Consider the following 16,429-nt stretch of genomic DNA (forward strand, 5'->3'; position numbering starts at 1 on the left):
GTCTCAACGCCAAGACCCAGCTCCACTCAATGAACAGCAAGCTACAGTGATGGATACATACATCCACAAATTCTTTGACACTCCTCCCTGCAAAAGGTGGACTGGATTTAGTGACTCGCTTCTAACTGTATCTGATAGATGTGATGGTGTGTGATTTCAAGACAAGGTTCTAGAAGGCACAGCAGCTTCTATCCTCTCTGTGTCTCTGGCTCTGGCTCTCTGTGTCTCTCAGATCACACACTCTGGGGAAGGCCAACCTTCCTGGGAGTCAGCCACCTTGGAAGATGTCACTCCAGCCCTGGTCGAGCCTTCAGATGACTGTAGCTCTGGGCGACACCTTGTCTGCACCCTCATGAGAGACCCTGGGTCAAGATCTCCCAGATAAGTCACTCCTAAATTCCTGACTCATAGAAACTGTGAGAAATAATAAATATTTATTGGTGTTTAAAGCCACCAAGTTTGGGGGCAAGTTGTTACACATAACAGATAACTAATACATCAGGGGATGCTGAGGCCACTGGTCTGAAGATCACCTTTTGGGACCCACTGGTCCAGCCTACATGCTGTGGAAGGCACAGGCTCATCCCCTGCCTGCACTGATAATGCACAGAGATGCAGGGGAGGGTCATGCTCCCGGGTTTATACATCTTCTCTTTTCTGCAGATGTCTTCGGTTTCCACCAGTCACTCTTTTGTGGAAGTACTTTTTCTGAGAATAACAACAACATGTCAATGGTTAGCTGGACTCCTCCTCAGCCGTAAAAAATCTTCTTCACGTGGGTGAAGAACCAGACGGCTTTAGGGAGAGGAGGAAATGACTCAAACACTAGACCATCGCTCTCCCTCACACTCTTTTCAGTATGGAGGTGAACAAGATCAAGAAAAAGAAATAAAAAACAAATCGAAGCTCTTGACAGGAGAGGGAAAGCTGGCCCCGGGTGCCAGGAGAGCGAGGGGCTTCCAGCTGTTTGATAACGAGAGACTGAAAGTCCCCTCACTGTGTCCGAGAGGCCAAATCCTGACCCAACTATGGAGGAAACGAGGAGTTTATGTTATCTGGGCTGTCGGTGAGAGCTGAGTGCACACACACTTCCTGTCTGCTTCTCCCCAAAGATGAGCAAACGCTTCAGCAAAGATGCTTCTCCAGGGGTTGCACTGGCTGTTTACTTCCCCAGTCAGCAGATGCGGGCCAAGAAAGGAAATACAGCTCCAAGAACGAGGGAAGGGAAGTGGTCGTGAAGACAGAGAGCCACAGGGAAAGGATCCTGAGACCAGGAACCGAGTAATGCTGCCTCTGAGAGGTGAGTTGTCTCTGGTCCTGGCAGCGCCAGGCAAACTGGCCAAGCAGACTCACATCAGTGGTCCCCACTCCACCTGATGGGATTTCTCTGGCTTTCCCATTTATTTTATAGATACTTAAAACATGCTGACATATGATTCCACTTATAAAGAAGAACTCCTAGAAAGGCAAAGCTAATATAGAATGACAGGAGGCAGAAGAGCAGTCGCCTCAGGGCCAGTCCTGGGGGGAGGGATGACTGCAAAGGGCCATGTGGGAACTTGGAGGGTGATGGGAATGTTGGGCATTTTGACTGGTAGTGGCTACATGGGTGTATACATTTGTCAAAAGTTATTGAATTGGGTGCATTTTATTGTACATCAATTATGTCTCAATAATGTTGATCTTAAAAAAAAAATGTGACCTATGAGGAGTCCTCTGATGGGATTGTCAATGGTTGGTTTGTCAAAAACAAGAGTTATCTGGTAGGAGAGGGATTCGACCATCTAGATTAGGCTCAAAGGATGGGGCTAAAACAAATGCATGCAAATTGTAGGAAGCAGATTTCTACTCAAAGTACTCACGTCAATCTTTTGTTTAACACAGTTTTATTGAAAGCACTGTGTGTAAAGGTTTTTGACCCTCAGATACGTATGAATAACTTAGCTTCTCTATTGTTCAAATTAATTTCTGTACAAAAAGTCAATTTGGGGCTTCCCTGGTGGCGCAGTGGTTGAGAATCTGCCTGCCAATGCAAGGGACACGGGTTTGTGCCCCGGTCCGGGAAGATCCCACATGCCGCGGAGCAACTAGGCCCGTGAGCCACAACTACTGAGCCTGCGTGTCTGGAGCCTGTGCCCCGCGATAAGAGAGGCCGCGACAGTGAGAGGCCCGCGCACCACGATGAAGAGTGACCCCCGATTGCCGCAACTAGAGAATGCCCTCGCACAGAAACGAAGACCCAACACGGCCAAAAATTAATTAATTAATTAATTATTTTAAAAGTCTATCTTGCAGAGAGCGGAGTATCAATTAATTAGAGGTTTCCCCATTTTCCCTGGGGTCGTGTCTGAGTTCTAGTAGGTTTTCTTAGTGCCAAGGCATTCAGGGCATATGTAGGCTTGAAGGCGAGCATCTCCTGTAATAGCCATCTTCCCATTCTGACACTTGGTCACGACCCCTCCTAGGTGGCTGCAGAGCTGACCCTCACTGCAGGGCACGTGACCTCCCTGGGCCCCTGCACCACACCTGAGCCATATTAAGGGGGAGTGTCATGGTCCCTTTGCTACTTCTGTGCCATGGCAGGGACAGGGGAGACACACAGAGCCCTTGGCAAGTCTGTCCCCGGCCCATCTGCCTGGACAAGGCACAAAGGCACAATGTGTGTGTGACAGGGCTAACTCCAGGACTCTGCCTTGCAAAGTAGGCCACAGGTCCCCTCCATTCTTGGGTCCCCAGAAGAGCCTGAAATTAGCAGTTCAGCATTAGCGTGGTGGTTGAGAGCAGTAACTCTGGATCTAGACTCCCTGGGTTCAAACACCCGCTCTGCCAGTTGCTAGCTGCATAACCTGGGCAGACGGTCAGAGAAATGAACAGATCCACTGATGATACAGTTTGTGGCAGTGGTTCAATCACAATTCGGGTCTTCTCATTCCCTAGTCAGGTTCTTTCTCCAAAAAGCACACACGACCCTCTTGGTGAAATTAAAGAACACTAGTTTTTTGCCAATAGATGATGTGATGGTTAATTTTATGTATCAGTGTGGCTGAGTCACAATGCCCAGACGTTATTATATACATGCAATGTCCAAAGAGTCTGCAGGCTGGGCTCCGTTGGCATGCTGAGACAGTCAGACTTCTCTCTCTATGTAGAGTCTCAGGGCGTCACTCCCTCCCTATGACCGCTCCACATGCCCCTCCAGTGGTCTCCATTAAGGTAGTGTGACCTCTTACATAGAAGCTCAGAGCATCCAAAAATGCAAAAGCAGAGGCTGCTGGGCCTTCTTAAGGCTAGAGCCCAGAATCAGCAGAGTGTAAATTCCATCACAGCTTACTGGTTGAGATAAATTACAGGACGAGCCCAGATTTAAGAGAAGGGCACTACCCAGGGGCATGGATACTGGAAGGCATGGTTTATTGAGGACTTTCTTTTATCAACAGCCTGCGTGGGCCATCATGCAGATATTCCCTTCAGCTGTGTCACCAGAAGAGCTGTTGCAACCTACTGGCTTTAAAACAATGAGACATGGGAGGCAACAAAAAACCAGGGTGATGAGATGGATTTCCGCTCTGACCCACGGACTCAGTCTCATTAAATCCTAGAGGCACTTGTGACTGCTCTGTTTCCTCATTAGCCCTCCGCATCCATCACCTCTGTCTGTATCATTTTACTCTCCCTGCCCAGATTAATCTGGTGCCACATACTACATGACTGACTGAAACCAGATCCTCACTGAAAATGGGGAATGGAGGATTAGAGTAATTAATCTGGTCCTTCGGGCAGGCTATTTCCTATATTAGGTATTAATGTCTTCATTGTATCACTCAAATAATCAGGGGAAAGTTGGAGCTTTGGATACGTGACCCCAAGATAGCTGTAACTCTCCGCTGGCTTTTGTGACCGGGTCACCTGCGAGGCGTTGGCAGAGAAACCTCCTTAGTTCTCAACTCCAGATACAAGAAGTGCATCTGAGCTGCCATGTCATCGGCAGTCCTTGAGACGAGCATCTAGGCGGCCCTGAGGGCCAGGAGGGCAGGACAGGTAGGCTAGGAAGCACGCACGTTGGGGGCATGGCCACGGGATGCCAGGCTAGCCTGCGGGATCACCGGGGCGCGAGGCCTCCCAGGCAGCCGGGTGGTGGTACAAGCAGTCCGCGCTCAACCAGACCCTCCTCCAAGACTCTGAGCTGAACGCTGCCCCGACTTGGCTATTTGGTGGTGACTCTGAGAGCCCAAGAAAGGCAAGCCTTGAGGACTATATTTCAGACCCATTCCTGGCAGAATGGCTCCTGGCAAGTCTAAATTTAGATCTCTGAGCGACAGTTTCAGAAACAATGTCCTTACACGACACAAAATAAACGGGACATCAGGAGGAGAGGGGCCAGCTCCGCACTCACGTCTGTCTGTACCCACGTGGGATGTCTGTCCCACACGTCTGTGTGCCGGGCACTTGTTGCAGGCTCGGCCCTGCGGAAGAGGAAGGGGGCACCTCAAAGAGGAACGGAGCTGGCCCTGCTTCAAGAAACTCTCAGTCCAACAGAGGTGGGTGCTTCTTACGCTCCCAGGGTCCAATCTGGCTTCACAGTCAGCAGATGCGGCCAAATGTGCTGAAAGGCTGTACTGAGGGAAGGGAGAGTTGGCCAGATCAGACGTGCCTGTGGGGACAAAGATTGGGCAGAATAGAGACTTGATGGGGGAGATGAGTACCCTGCTTACAGTTCTACGGTTCTTCACCTTCTTGTCTCACCTGACAATGCGCCCCTCAGCCATGAGCATTGTTATCTCCATTCTGACAATGAGGACACTGAAACCAGAGAGGTGAAGTGATTGGCTTCAGGTCACACAGCCAGTTCAGGGCAGCACTGGGCTGGGTCTCAGCAGTCAGGACAGCAGAGGGCCTGCCGCAGGGAGACAGTGAGGAGGAGCGTGGTTTTCTCACCCAGAACAGGCGGCCTGCCCGGACCAAGAAGCCAAAGTGCTTGTAGTGGGTGCTGCGCTGAGGCTGAAGGCAGCCCCCTGGCCGTCTGCCCAGGGGAGGTGGGCACAGTGGCCCTGGGGACAGCCCACCACTCCCTTCCCGGACAGCAGCACCTGCCGGCCTGACAGCGACAGAGGACGCATCCACGCCTGACGGCACCACGTCCTGCTGAGGCCCTCCACAGATATAGCGCCCATGGCAACCAAACAGAGGGTTAAGGGCACAATCCCTAAAGCCCTGCGGGGTGGATGCAGGCAGAGAACTGACAGCAGTGGGCCATCCTTCTTACGGATCACTGACTATGCTCCAGGCACCACCCCAACTGCTGCCGGTGGGCCACCTGCTTAATCCACCCACCACATCCCTCACCATCCGCTTTAACAGACGAGGAAATGGCCACGGGCCTTGAACCTGCTTAAAGAGAGAACTAAGCCAGTGGAGAGGCAAAGGGTCTGAAGCCAGGTGTCTGACACCATCCCCCAAGCTCTGACCTCTGTGTCCTAATTCCCACCCCCGCCCCCCAGCAAGTGGCCGTGAATGCGAATGAGCAACAGAATGGAAGCTCCTTGAGGGTAGGAATTTGCATCTGTCTTGCTCACGGATGTAGCCCCTCTTCTCAAACAGTGCCAGGCACATGGTAGCCTTTTAATAAATATTCGCTGAGTGAAGTAAGAACTGGGAAACCACCCTGAGATGTCAAGGCTGAGTTGGCCCAGAGACTTGTTCCCAAGCATTGGTCTGGCAGCTTGAAATTCAGATTTTTCCTTAACAAGACCGACTAGCAAAGGCCCTCGCGGTTATGGCTTTACATACAAGGTGACTGGAAATCAGCCCACCCTCAGACAGCCCCCCATCACCTCTGGTCACTTCACTTAACCTTCAACAGCTCAACCTCTCCTTTCTGGAGACTGAAGGCTCACCACGTGTCACAGATCTTACATCTCCCTGTAAACCGTGAGAAAAGTCAGTTTCGCGTCCACAGGTGGCAAAGGCCCCATGCTCTCCAGGGCTGCCGCCGCCTGCCCCAGGGCAGGCTCGGGCCTCCCGCGCTCAAGCACGTCCCAGGGACAGTGAGCGCCGAATTGGCTGGGAATCGCAAATGTCCTGAGCATCAGCGAGGTCTTCTCCCACCGTGCTGCTTCACCAGAACCACACAATCTGTCAAGCGACTTTGTTTTGCCCTCCAGATAAATGAGGAACCAAAGGGTGTTTTTCTGACTGTGAATTCTTGGCATTTTTTGAGGCTTCTAAGTAAGCAGCGTGAACACTGCCAGTCTTCTCTGGCACTGCTCAGGACTGTTTAAGGAGTAATAGAATCATGGATCCAGGGGCCTCTGAAGTCACCTGATGCAGGGGTGTTTAAACTTTTCAGGTAACGGAATCCTTGTTGCAAATGCAAGCTTACCCTGAAGTCCAGCATGGTAATATTCTATTCTATTCTATTCTAAACATATTCTAACATACCACATACTATATTACATGAAAAAAGCTCTCAGGGCTGTGGATGGGGACATGTGGCAGCTGCCTCCCCAGCCCCAAGCTCTCCTTCACCTTCCAAGCAGCAGAGTTCCAGAAACACGGGCCTCCTCTAACCCCTCCCCGCAATGATGGCAAACAAAGGGCCTGAGAAGGGAAGGGACTCAGCCAGCGTCCCACAGCAGCGAGTAGTGACTCGCCCGGGCCGCTCCTGGCTCAGGACTCCGCGTCTCTCCACAGCCCACACCTGTTTCCCCACCAGCCACGAAGGACACGCCAGACTGGGGCAACTCCACTCAGGGAAGGCCGCTGCCTGGTCGCAAAGGCCCCAGGCAGGCTGTGGACTCACGCATCGTGCTAATGATCCCCACACCCCATGCCTCATTCTATGTGCAGCCGATGTAAAGGTGATGAAATTCACTTTAACATAAAACCTGAGCTCTAGCCTGAGAACCCTGACTGCATCCTCCTTCAGACCTCGGGCATGTACTCTCACCAGCCTGGACCTCCTGTCTCCAACTGTGCCCTTTAATGGCAAAAGAACGTGCAAACACAAACAAAGCCTCTGTTCCAGGCTTTTATTTATGGAGGCAGATCAGAGACCGGCCTCTCAGAAATGACACCCTGGGCCTGGCCTTGGACAGACGGCTCTCCCTGTACGGTGCTCGCCAAGGCCCCAACATGTGACGCGGTGATTGTTATCTAGAAGCTTCCTCCAGCTTCAGCACGCAAGGAGTCTGACAGAGATAGGACACAACCCACTCTTCCCCTCCCCAGGTGGAGAAGTCCTTTCCCGAATTATCTCCCAAGAGGCAGGGAAAGAAGTGTGACCGGCAGCCCCAGCCCTGCGTCGGGGCTCCTGCGAGAAGAAAGGCTTTAACACATCAATGCTGCAGAAATGCCTCCAAGCCCCAAATGCCATGCTTCAACAGGCCTTTATTCTCTTTACCGTCTCAATTACCTTTGTTCTCAGCTCCAGCTACTTTAGAAAAGCTTCCATGTACAGCTGGAGCCCTGGCATTTTCTCCTGTCTCTTCCCTGTCTGCCTGGTCTCAGCAGAGAGCCTGGTGCCAGAGGCTGAAATGGGAAGCTCCTCTCCCCAACCCTCCGCCTCCCCCCTCCCGCCACACACCCTCCCCCCCTCCCCCTCCCCCTCCCCCCTCCCCCTTCCCCCTTCCCTCCCTCCCTCCCATACCCTTCCCCCCAGCTCAGGGGAAGGTCACATGGAAAGTCTTTGGCTGGAACACTCAGTGGTGCTCAGAAATCCTAAACACTGTGGCCTCTGCAGCGCCTGCCAGGGAGAACAGGGAGTCCTCTCCGCGGCCCGACTGTCAGCGGGCAAGATGGAAGAGGCCTTATTAGGTCATTCAGCCCAGGAACAGGGTGCGGCCGCTTCTTCTGCGCCTCGGCCTGCAAGAATGGAACTCCTGACCTGGACATCTGCATCCCTCCGCCCCCAGCACCCCCGCCCTCCCCTCGGAGGAATGTGCCCTCCTCCCAAGACCAACAAGCCCTTCTCCGGCTGCATCCCATTCCTTCCCAACCTGGGAAGGAAGCCGGGAACCAACTTCTTCCCTAGACCCAATGGGGTCGGTTCCAGGGCTGCTGCTTCCTCACCCCTTGCTTTTTCTGCACACTTGGCACCTTTTACTATTCCACGCCATGTCCTTATTTGTTATATGATTGTTGCTTGTCGCCGGCCTCCCTGCACTAAAATGTAATTTCCTTGAGGAAGGAATAGGCTCCTGGGTCAGGCATTAGCGCAAATGCAATTTCCATAAATACTCCTTGAATGTGTCTCTTTCGCACAAAGATCCCCCTCAAGCATATATGCCCCGTGCTTCTTTCCCTCAACCATTTCTACAAATAGAGCCACTTTCTCTTCATGTGCAGAGAGGAAGGAAGTCATCCTGTTCCCGTCAATTCCCTAACTGTTCTGTCTGGAAGACCACAGTCTCCCTCCATCTTCTTGGGGAAAGTGAATCAGTCCTTCACTCAACCTCCTCGGACCACAAGCAGGCAAGTTCCAAGGCGGCAGGGCAGTTCCACAACTCAAGGAGGACGATAAAACACCAGCGACCCAGCAGCCTGCGGGTCTGCCCCCCACACTGCCCCAAGTGCCTTGAACCATCACCTCCAGGAACTGTCCCCAAGGAAGAATCTCACCAACTCTGCCACTCCGAGTCGTAACTGCTGCATAAGTCTTGAAATCTTTCCTCTCCTAGAGCTGCTGTACTTTCCCCAGGCAAGTTCACAGTCAAAGGGTTAGGCTACTGTTGGTCAGTGTTTTACCAGCTGACCTATAAGAGGCTGGCGTCTGGCCAACCAGACAGCCTGAATGTTCAATCCTGGAGGCCCACAAACCTCCAGCAATGGGTCTATTCTTTTAAAATATTAATTTGTGTTTCTGATTATAGAAATAATGCATGCTTATTAAAAACTTTGTTATAAAATTATATTTTTTAAAAAGACAGTGAAAGCATCTGCCAGCTCACTATTCATAGATAACTGTTCACACATTTTAGAAGTTTTCTTTCTCTCCCTTTAGTCCATTTTTCTAATTTTCTCCTTTAGGAAAAAAAAATTTTTTTTTCAGCCCATCTTTCCCATTTAGGTGGCTCACAGCTAATTCCTGATTTCCCAGAGAAACATGGAAGAGATTATTTTGGTGGAGTATTATGACGGATGGTGTGGGTTCCTCGATGGCACAGAAGTGGCACGAAATCAGTGCCGTGGACTGAACACACATTGGGACAGTCCCCCGTAAAATGTGGAGTGTGGGCAACTAAGTGAGTGTGATTTCAAGGATGAGAGAAGGTCTCTTCCTCAAATTAGAATTCCTTAATGACCCATTCGCTAATATCTACAATTCCATTGTGAGAACCATATTCTTGAACCCCAAACTCTATCCACAGCTGATAGAACTGAAATCCCAGAAGAATGAAGTGGCTTTAAAGGCTTTGCAAATGTTCAAATGCATATATCCGGGGAAGGGAGATGATACACACCAATCACCATGAGTGTAAATGGGTCTTTCCTAAGCACCAAAGGGTAGCAGGAAAGGGAAGAAATTTGAGGGCACAGAAACCCAAGAGGGTTGGCTGGGAGTGAGGACATAGCCGAAGAAGTAAATACAGAAGAGTGGGAAGACTGGAGACACCAGAACCAACTTTATGTTTTTCCCCTTGTGGGTTATTGATATTTAAAGAGAACATACCAGAGATTCTGTCTCCAGTCTGGGCCCTAGTTAACTGTGTGACCACAATATGTAAGATAAAGGGATTAGACCAGGATCAATGGGGTTTCTTTGGCCTTAATATATGTCAGAATTACCTAGTAGCTTAGATAATACAGATGCCTGGGCCCTATCCCCAGAAAGTCTTATTCAGGTGGTTTATAGCACAGGCATTGGTAGCGGTGATGAAGAAAGTCATCTGTCATATTAGTAAACAAAGGATATGGCCATCAGCCACTGTAGTCATCCCCCCCAACCCCCCAGCCCCCCTCCACCTCCACCAAGCTGTGTACCCTGAGGGGATTCAGGATGGGAAAGAACAGGATACTGGCCCTACTTAAGATGCCCATCAAAGGAATGATTTCAATAAGCCCAGATTCTTGCATCTTCCCATAAATAGAAAAGTGCTAAATTCCTTGAGATGTCTGGTTTTATTTAGTTAACTGTCATCTTTTGAAGTTCTGACCACCTGGTCTTTGTTGCAAAACCCCGTGTGTATCCTGACTTCTCCCTTACCTCTTCTGATGGTCCCTCAGAACTACCTGACAGGCTGCTTCCTGGGCTTAAGTCCTCAGAAAGTCTACCGAATAATAATAATTATATATTATTATTATATATATAATTATATATTATTATATTATATAATAATAATTATTATTAATAATTAATAATAATTATTATAATTATAATTCTCAACTTCTAGGTTGTGTGTTTTTTTCCACTGACAGTAGGTATTGTTTTGGTTTTGTTTTCAGAGCTCCCCAGCAGATTCTAACATGCAGCAAGGTTATTTCTAAAGACCCTTTCCTGTTCCAAATTCAGACTCTGTACAGTGTAGGAGCCAAGGACCCTTGTATGTTTACAAGCAGGAGAGCTGCTCCATCCACCTGCACACCCTCTGGCCCCGACACACAGGTGGGTCTGCACCCACAGAGGGTGGAGGCTTCCTCAAGGCCACGTCATGACTTCCAATGACAACATATGCTGTCATTGTCCTCTCTTCTTTCATCCAAGGGTTTAATGAAGAAGGTAGGGCAAGGGCGTCCCTGTAGCCATGGGGTTAATTCTTGATTGGCCTTTTGAAAAGATTGAGTGTATCTCCCAATGAGTACTTGCCAAAGCTCATCCATCAGGTAAAACACTCCATATGGCATCTATGAGGTTGTTTCTTTTCTCAGACTGTTAGAAATTCTTAAAACGTTAAAAGGTCGTTCTTAAAGGCCAAAAAAAGAAAAAAAAAAAGAGCGTGTGGGTGAAAGTAAATGCAATAATAATGTATCATGTTGCCAAGGATCATACACCCATTCGGATGTGCTAATATCAGGTAATGAAGATACGAGACCATCTTCAACTTGGGCTGGGAACAGAGGTAGCAGTGTGAGCGTAATCTACTGATTTGTCTGATAAGCTGTGGGAATTTGCTGGAGCACATGTCTACCAGAGCCATTATGACACACGTACACACACATTAGGGAAAATGAGTCGCATTCTCAGCAAAGTCGGCCTTGGAACGATCGGGGGAATTTTTTAATCCATCCCTGCAAGCTCAGAAACACCCAAGAGCTTTCCTAAGTTTATGTAAATTTATAAAGCTTCCTGTTTCCTCAGAAAGTGTCCTTTTCACCAAATTAGTGTCTTAGCTTGAGGACACACACACATCTATTGTTATTTTCCCATCCCTTTAAGTACAACTCCATTGGCAAACTCCCACTGATGACCTAAACCCCATCTGACTTTCATCAGATGTGCTCTGCAGGAAAAAGAAAAGCCAAGTTGAACTTCTACAAGGTCAGCCCTGATATGTCTTTACAGGTGCCACATCGTGTATACAAAAAAATAATAGAGGTACAATTTCTAGAAAATAGCCAGCTTTTATAGCTGCTGTGAGTTTTATAGAGGAATGAGTGTAAGAAGTCAATCAACCCCTGGGCCATCTCAACATCTCATCAGCTATAAATAGGAGACCTCGAACAGTGCAGACATTTGAAACATACAAAGAATCACAATCCAGGAAAAATGAATCAAAACACGGGCTTTTTGCACACCTGACCATATGGAAAGTGAGTTAATTTTACTCCAATTGCATTCCAGTCAAATGAGAGACTGTTGTTGCCAATGTGAAAAGCCAGAACCTCAGTCTGGCCACAACAAAGCTATTGATTTATTACCAACCTTCAAAACGAAGGGGAAAAGTAATCTGATTCTGGGACTGAAGCCATCCTTTGGTACTGTAGGGGCAGGAGATAGCTGCTTTCGTGGCCCAATTTGATGAGCACTGCAGCCTGCCACAGTGCTTGGGATTTCCACCATTAGGGATCCTGCATTTTGGTCAGATATTATACCTCCCTAAATTCCAAAAGTCTTGTCTGTAATATCCCTAGGTGGATATTCCAGGGATGGGAGTTAACTACGATATAAGACATTCATTTTGGAAAAGTCTTCCCTGTGTTGAGTTGAAGCCCTTCTTGTATCCTTCACTCATTCCTTCTAATCTTCCCCCTCTTGAGTATCATAGAATAAATCTATTATCCCTTCCCCATGATGGTCCTCTAAATATTGGAGGACAGCTAACAAGTCTCCTCTAAGCCTTCTTGTTTCAGACTCAAAGCCTTGAGCTTCTTCAAACAATTTTAAATCATGTGATTTCCAGAGTCATCATCACTTGAACCACTTCTCTCTGGACCTGATCATTAAAAGAGGAAGCCCAAACAGCAGGTAGGCACAGTCCTCCAAAGCCATCTGACAAGCACATGAGTGATGTATTTGCTTTCTTTCTCTCAATGCATTCTAAGATCCGGTTAATACTTGGGAATAACCATATTGTGAGTTCATACAGGAATCTCAATAACTGAAAACCTCTCCTGTTTCTTCACATGAATTCCTATTAAGCCAGGTCTCCTCCAAGTTAAGCTTACAGATATAATAGTCATCTCCGTTAAACTTCCTTTGTGTCGTGGTCTGCCAAAACCCTTCTGAGTCCTGATTCTTCTATTCAGGTGTCAGGGATCCCCTCTGGCTTCACGTCATCTGTTACGTGATAAGAATACCTTTGGTCTCCTGATCCGAGTTGACAATAAAAATGAGGAACCCAAACAGAGGGTTAGACGGGACTGCAGGTGAAGATCAGTCATCCACCTTTGAGCACAGGGGCCTGGAGCCAGGTGTGACTGTACCTGCCATCACCTGGTCTCTGTCTCCATATCTCACCTCACACGAGGTACCAGGAGGGAGTTTTTCAGATTCCGCCTGAATGCAAGTACGGGATGCAATGGTTTGGCTTCTTTCAGCCTTTCCCTCTCTCTGGCTTTGATATTCTCGGAGCTTTCTTGCTTTTCTCATTGGAGAAGTGGACAGATTTTATTCCCTGGCGCTTCTGGAGGAGGGAGAAGATCTGCCGCGCTGCCCCCGGTGCCCGGAGCAGGTGGTCCTTTGTGTGCTTCTGGGATGTGGCTAGAAGGGCTGTTCCAACTGGTGACTGTCGTCAGCCTCAGGTCGATCTAGGCCTTCCTGACGTTACCCCTGCCAGCCTCGGCCACTCTGGGCTGCTCTTCTTGGACTGGGAATCTCCTTCCTTACCTTGTTCCCTTTTGAGACGTGGGCTCCTTGGAGAACTCGTGATGCTGCTACCCTGCTGCTTTTGCTGTGTCGCTCCTCCTGGGATTATGTCACCCCCTGGGGAGGGTTTCTGATCAATACCACCCCTGACCTAGGTAGGAGGGGCCCAACTCTGGGTCCCTGTGAGGTGAAGACTTAGCCTTACCTAGAGTGAGGTCTGGCCTTTGCCCTGGCTACTGGGAGGGGATCTCTGAGCCTCTGGAATGTCCTGCCTAACGAGAGGGTCTTTGTCTTCCTGAAGGTCTTAGCCACTGCGCATCATGACAACATGATCTACGATGGGGACTTAGGACACACTGTATCAGTTCCAACCTCTGGAGATATCAGGCTGAGACTCCAGGAGGGGCTGGAGACTAGCGGTCAGCCACGTGGGCAGTACGAGACAGAGGCTCAGTCAAAGCCGTGCCCTGGAAGGCTTCCCTGGTTGGCAGTGCCCTGTGCCTACTGCTGTGGCCCGGAGGGGGTAATGCGGACCGTGACCACAACACCCTGGGAAGAGGCCGGCAATGGAACAAAGCCCAGGGGCCACCACCACCATATTCCGGTGTCCAATTCCCAAGGGTCGAGAATTCTGAATTTGAACTTGGCCTTCAAGATGGTTATGAAGGTTTTTTTCTTTTTTTGTCACAACAGGGAGATGGAACATATTTTCTTGAATTTAATAGGTTGTTAGCCTGACTTACTGCCTTTAAGAGACAGATGGCGCGCATGTCTCTGTACTCCTGCCCCGGGCTATGAAACGTGAGAAGCCGCTGATTTTTGCTGATGGTCATAATTTTGCTTTTGGAGGCTCCTTCCTCACGAGAGCATCTTTTACTGCAGGCTGCTAAAGGGTAACACGCCGGCCCTGCCAACTCCAGGAAGGAACCAAGAGACCGAGGTCTTCCCGCTGCCCCACCCAACCCCGCCACCCTGGCTCCCTGGGCGGAGCCGTCCAGGAGTTTCCAATTCCGGTTGATTTGCGTCCCTTCGTGCTCCGGCCCTCTGTAGGCAGCAGTGCCGAGAAGAGCCCCTGTGCCCCCAGCCACCCCACGGCGTGGCTCCGCGTGGGGGACCTACACCCCAACAGGACCCAGGCGATGCTGCACAAGTTCACCCGGCCGGGCCCATCCTCCCCATCCGGGTCTTCAGGGCTCCGGGCACGTTAACTTCCAGCAGCGGACAGGTGGACGGTGAGAGCCGGGCCGGAGGGTGGGCCTGGGGAGGGGCCGGGAGGGCATGTCACCCACCCCACCCTCCCCCTCCGCACCTGCACCCCCCAAGAGCCTTCCCCCAGCCCCCTTCCCTCCCCACCCCTAACCCCACACCGCCCACTGTTGCCAGCAGCCTCAGGCCCCTTGCACGCCCCTCCCTTGCGACCATTTCTCAGACTTTAGGGTGATGACCCGCCGGGCGCTGGGAGGGTGGGTGAGGCTGGGTTCTCCCCGTGCTCCAGCCAGTAACGGCGGGATTCTGGTGCGTCGAACCCCCTTCTCGGGTAATAGGTAGGGGTGCTCCCACCGTCCGGGGGGCCCTTGCCGGCGCTCCAGGACCGGGGGGAAGTGCATTTCAGTGCCGGAAACACACCACCACGTGTGGAGCCCTGTAACCTCGCAGTCTCAAGGCCTGTACCTGCTGTTGGCCCCGTGGTGTTGCGGGTTGGGGAGCCACGGGGACTTAGAAAAAAGTTACTACAGTGAAAAAATAAATAAAAAACAAAGCACCACGTCTAAGTTTTCTCAGAATGTCTTGAAATGTATGTAGCAGGATGTTAAAATGGAATTTGTCCCCTTTTCTGCTGAGGCGCCTAAGGGCTGAGAACAAAAACGTAAGGGCCGAGCGTCCCCACGTTGCCAAGTGAAGTGTGAGACCTCTGCTCCGGGTGTCCGTGGCGGCATAAACAGGCACCCGAAACTCAGAGGAATAAAACAACTATTTTATTTTCCCCCCAGATTTTGAGTCAGAAACTTGTACAGGGCATCGAGGGGACGGCTCGCCCGTGCCTCTAATGTCTGGGCCTCAGCCGGCGTCCCCAGAACATCAGGGAAAGGGGCGAGGGGGGCTGAGGCGGCGTGACGGGGCCCTGTGGCTGGGGCCTGGATTCTCCCGTCAGTCTGGGTCCTCAGAGCTCCTGTGTGGCCGCTCCACACGGCTAGCCTGGGCTTCCTCACAGCATGGTGGGCCCGGTGGTGGGCTGCTTACAGGTCTGCTCACCTTTCCCCGGAAGGACAGCAGAAGACGCCAGGCTTCCTAAAGTCGAGGCTCAGCGGTAGCACAGCATCACTTATACCGCATGCAGGGCGTCAAGGCACATCGCAGGGCCAGGCCAGACTGAGGGGGCGGGGCAGGAAGAGATTCCACTTTCCTGATGAGTTGCAGCAGGACGAACGCACAGGGAGGGAAGGGAGTGATGGACATGATGTGCAGCATCTACCTGTGCAGGAGTTGAAAAGGAGAGGACTGAAGACTCTATGCAACCCTCAGCTCTGTACCGGCCAAGGGTTGAAAGTGTTTGAGGTTAGAAATTAGAGAGTTTCTTTGGAAAGAGTTGTTGGAAGGCAGAGGCACTTTTCTTCCCCTTTTTGTCTTTCACCTTGAGCCTAGTGAGAGGGGCTTCAGGGAGACATCATGGTCTGATTCATTTTCCCAGCACTCCCCCCAAAGTACAAGTAGTGGTATTTACCCTCCAGCTGCAGACACCATAGTTAAGAAACACCAGCCTTTGGTACGCACGTACCTCACAGCATTATTCACAATAGCCAAAGGTAGAAGCAGTCCAGATATCCACTGATAGCCAAATGGATAAACAAACTGTGATATATACATACAGTGGAGTATTATTCAGCCTTAAAGAGGGAATAAATCCAGATACATGCTACATCGTGAAACCCAAAAGACATTATGCTGAGCGAAATACAGCAGATATGAAAGGACATATATATGATTCCACTGATACGGGGTACCCACGATAGTCAAATTCATTGAAACAGAAAAAGAATGTGGTTTCCAAGGGCTGGGGGTGTGGGGTGATGGGGAGTTAATGTTTAATGGGAAGAGACTTTCAGATGAGCGGCTGGTGGTGATGGTTGAACAAGAATGTGAATGTACTTAATGCCACAGAACTGTACACTTAAAAATGGCTAAAGTGGT

At 50.2% G+C, this 16,429-nt stretch overlaps 2 long non-coding RNA genes across 4 annotated transcripts in view; one reads left to right on the forward strand and one right to left on the reverse strand.

The window, feature by feature from the left end:
* Positions 1-315: 315 nt before the first annotated feature.
* LOC309803493 lies at positions 316-7,517 on the reverse strand. Of its 2 annotated transcripts, XR_014293955.1 has the most exons (5): positions 7,412-7,517; positions 5,852-5,919; positions 4,744-4,894; positions 4,394-4,651; positions 316-708 (listed from the first exon to the last, which is right to left on the reverse strand). It is a non-coding gene; the product is annotated as an uncharacterized lncRNA (long non-coding RNA). The 2 variants fall into 2 exon arrangements; XR_014293956.1 differs by lacking the exon at positions 316-708 and having other exon boundaries at positions 717-4,651.
* A 4,032-nt stretch (positions 7,518-11,549) lies between these two features.
* The window catches only part of LOC309803494, a 67,381-nt gene continuing 62,501 nt past the window's right edge, over positions 11,550-16,429 (forward strand). For both annotated transcript variants that reach the window (XR_014293957.1, XR_014293958.1), the window contains exons 1-2: positions 11,550-12,400; positions 13,542-14,472. This is a non-coding gene — a long non-coding RNA (uncharacterized lncRNA). The remainder of the gene's footprint in view (positions 12,401-13,541; positions 14,473-16,429) is intronic.

The sequence above is a fragment of the Mesoplodon mirus genome (assembly GCF_964341445.2).
Source record: "Mesoplodon mirus genome assembly, chromosome: 4".
Lineage (NCBI taxonomy): Eukaryota > Metazoa > Chordata > Mammalia > Artiodactyla > Ziphiidae > Mesoplodon > Mesoplodon mirus.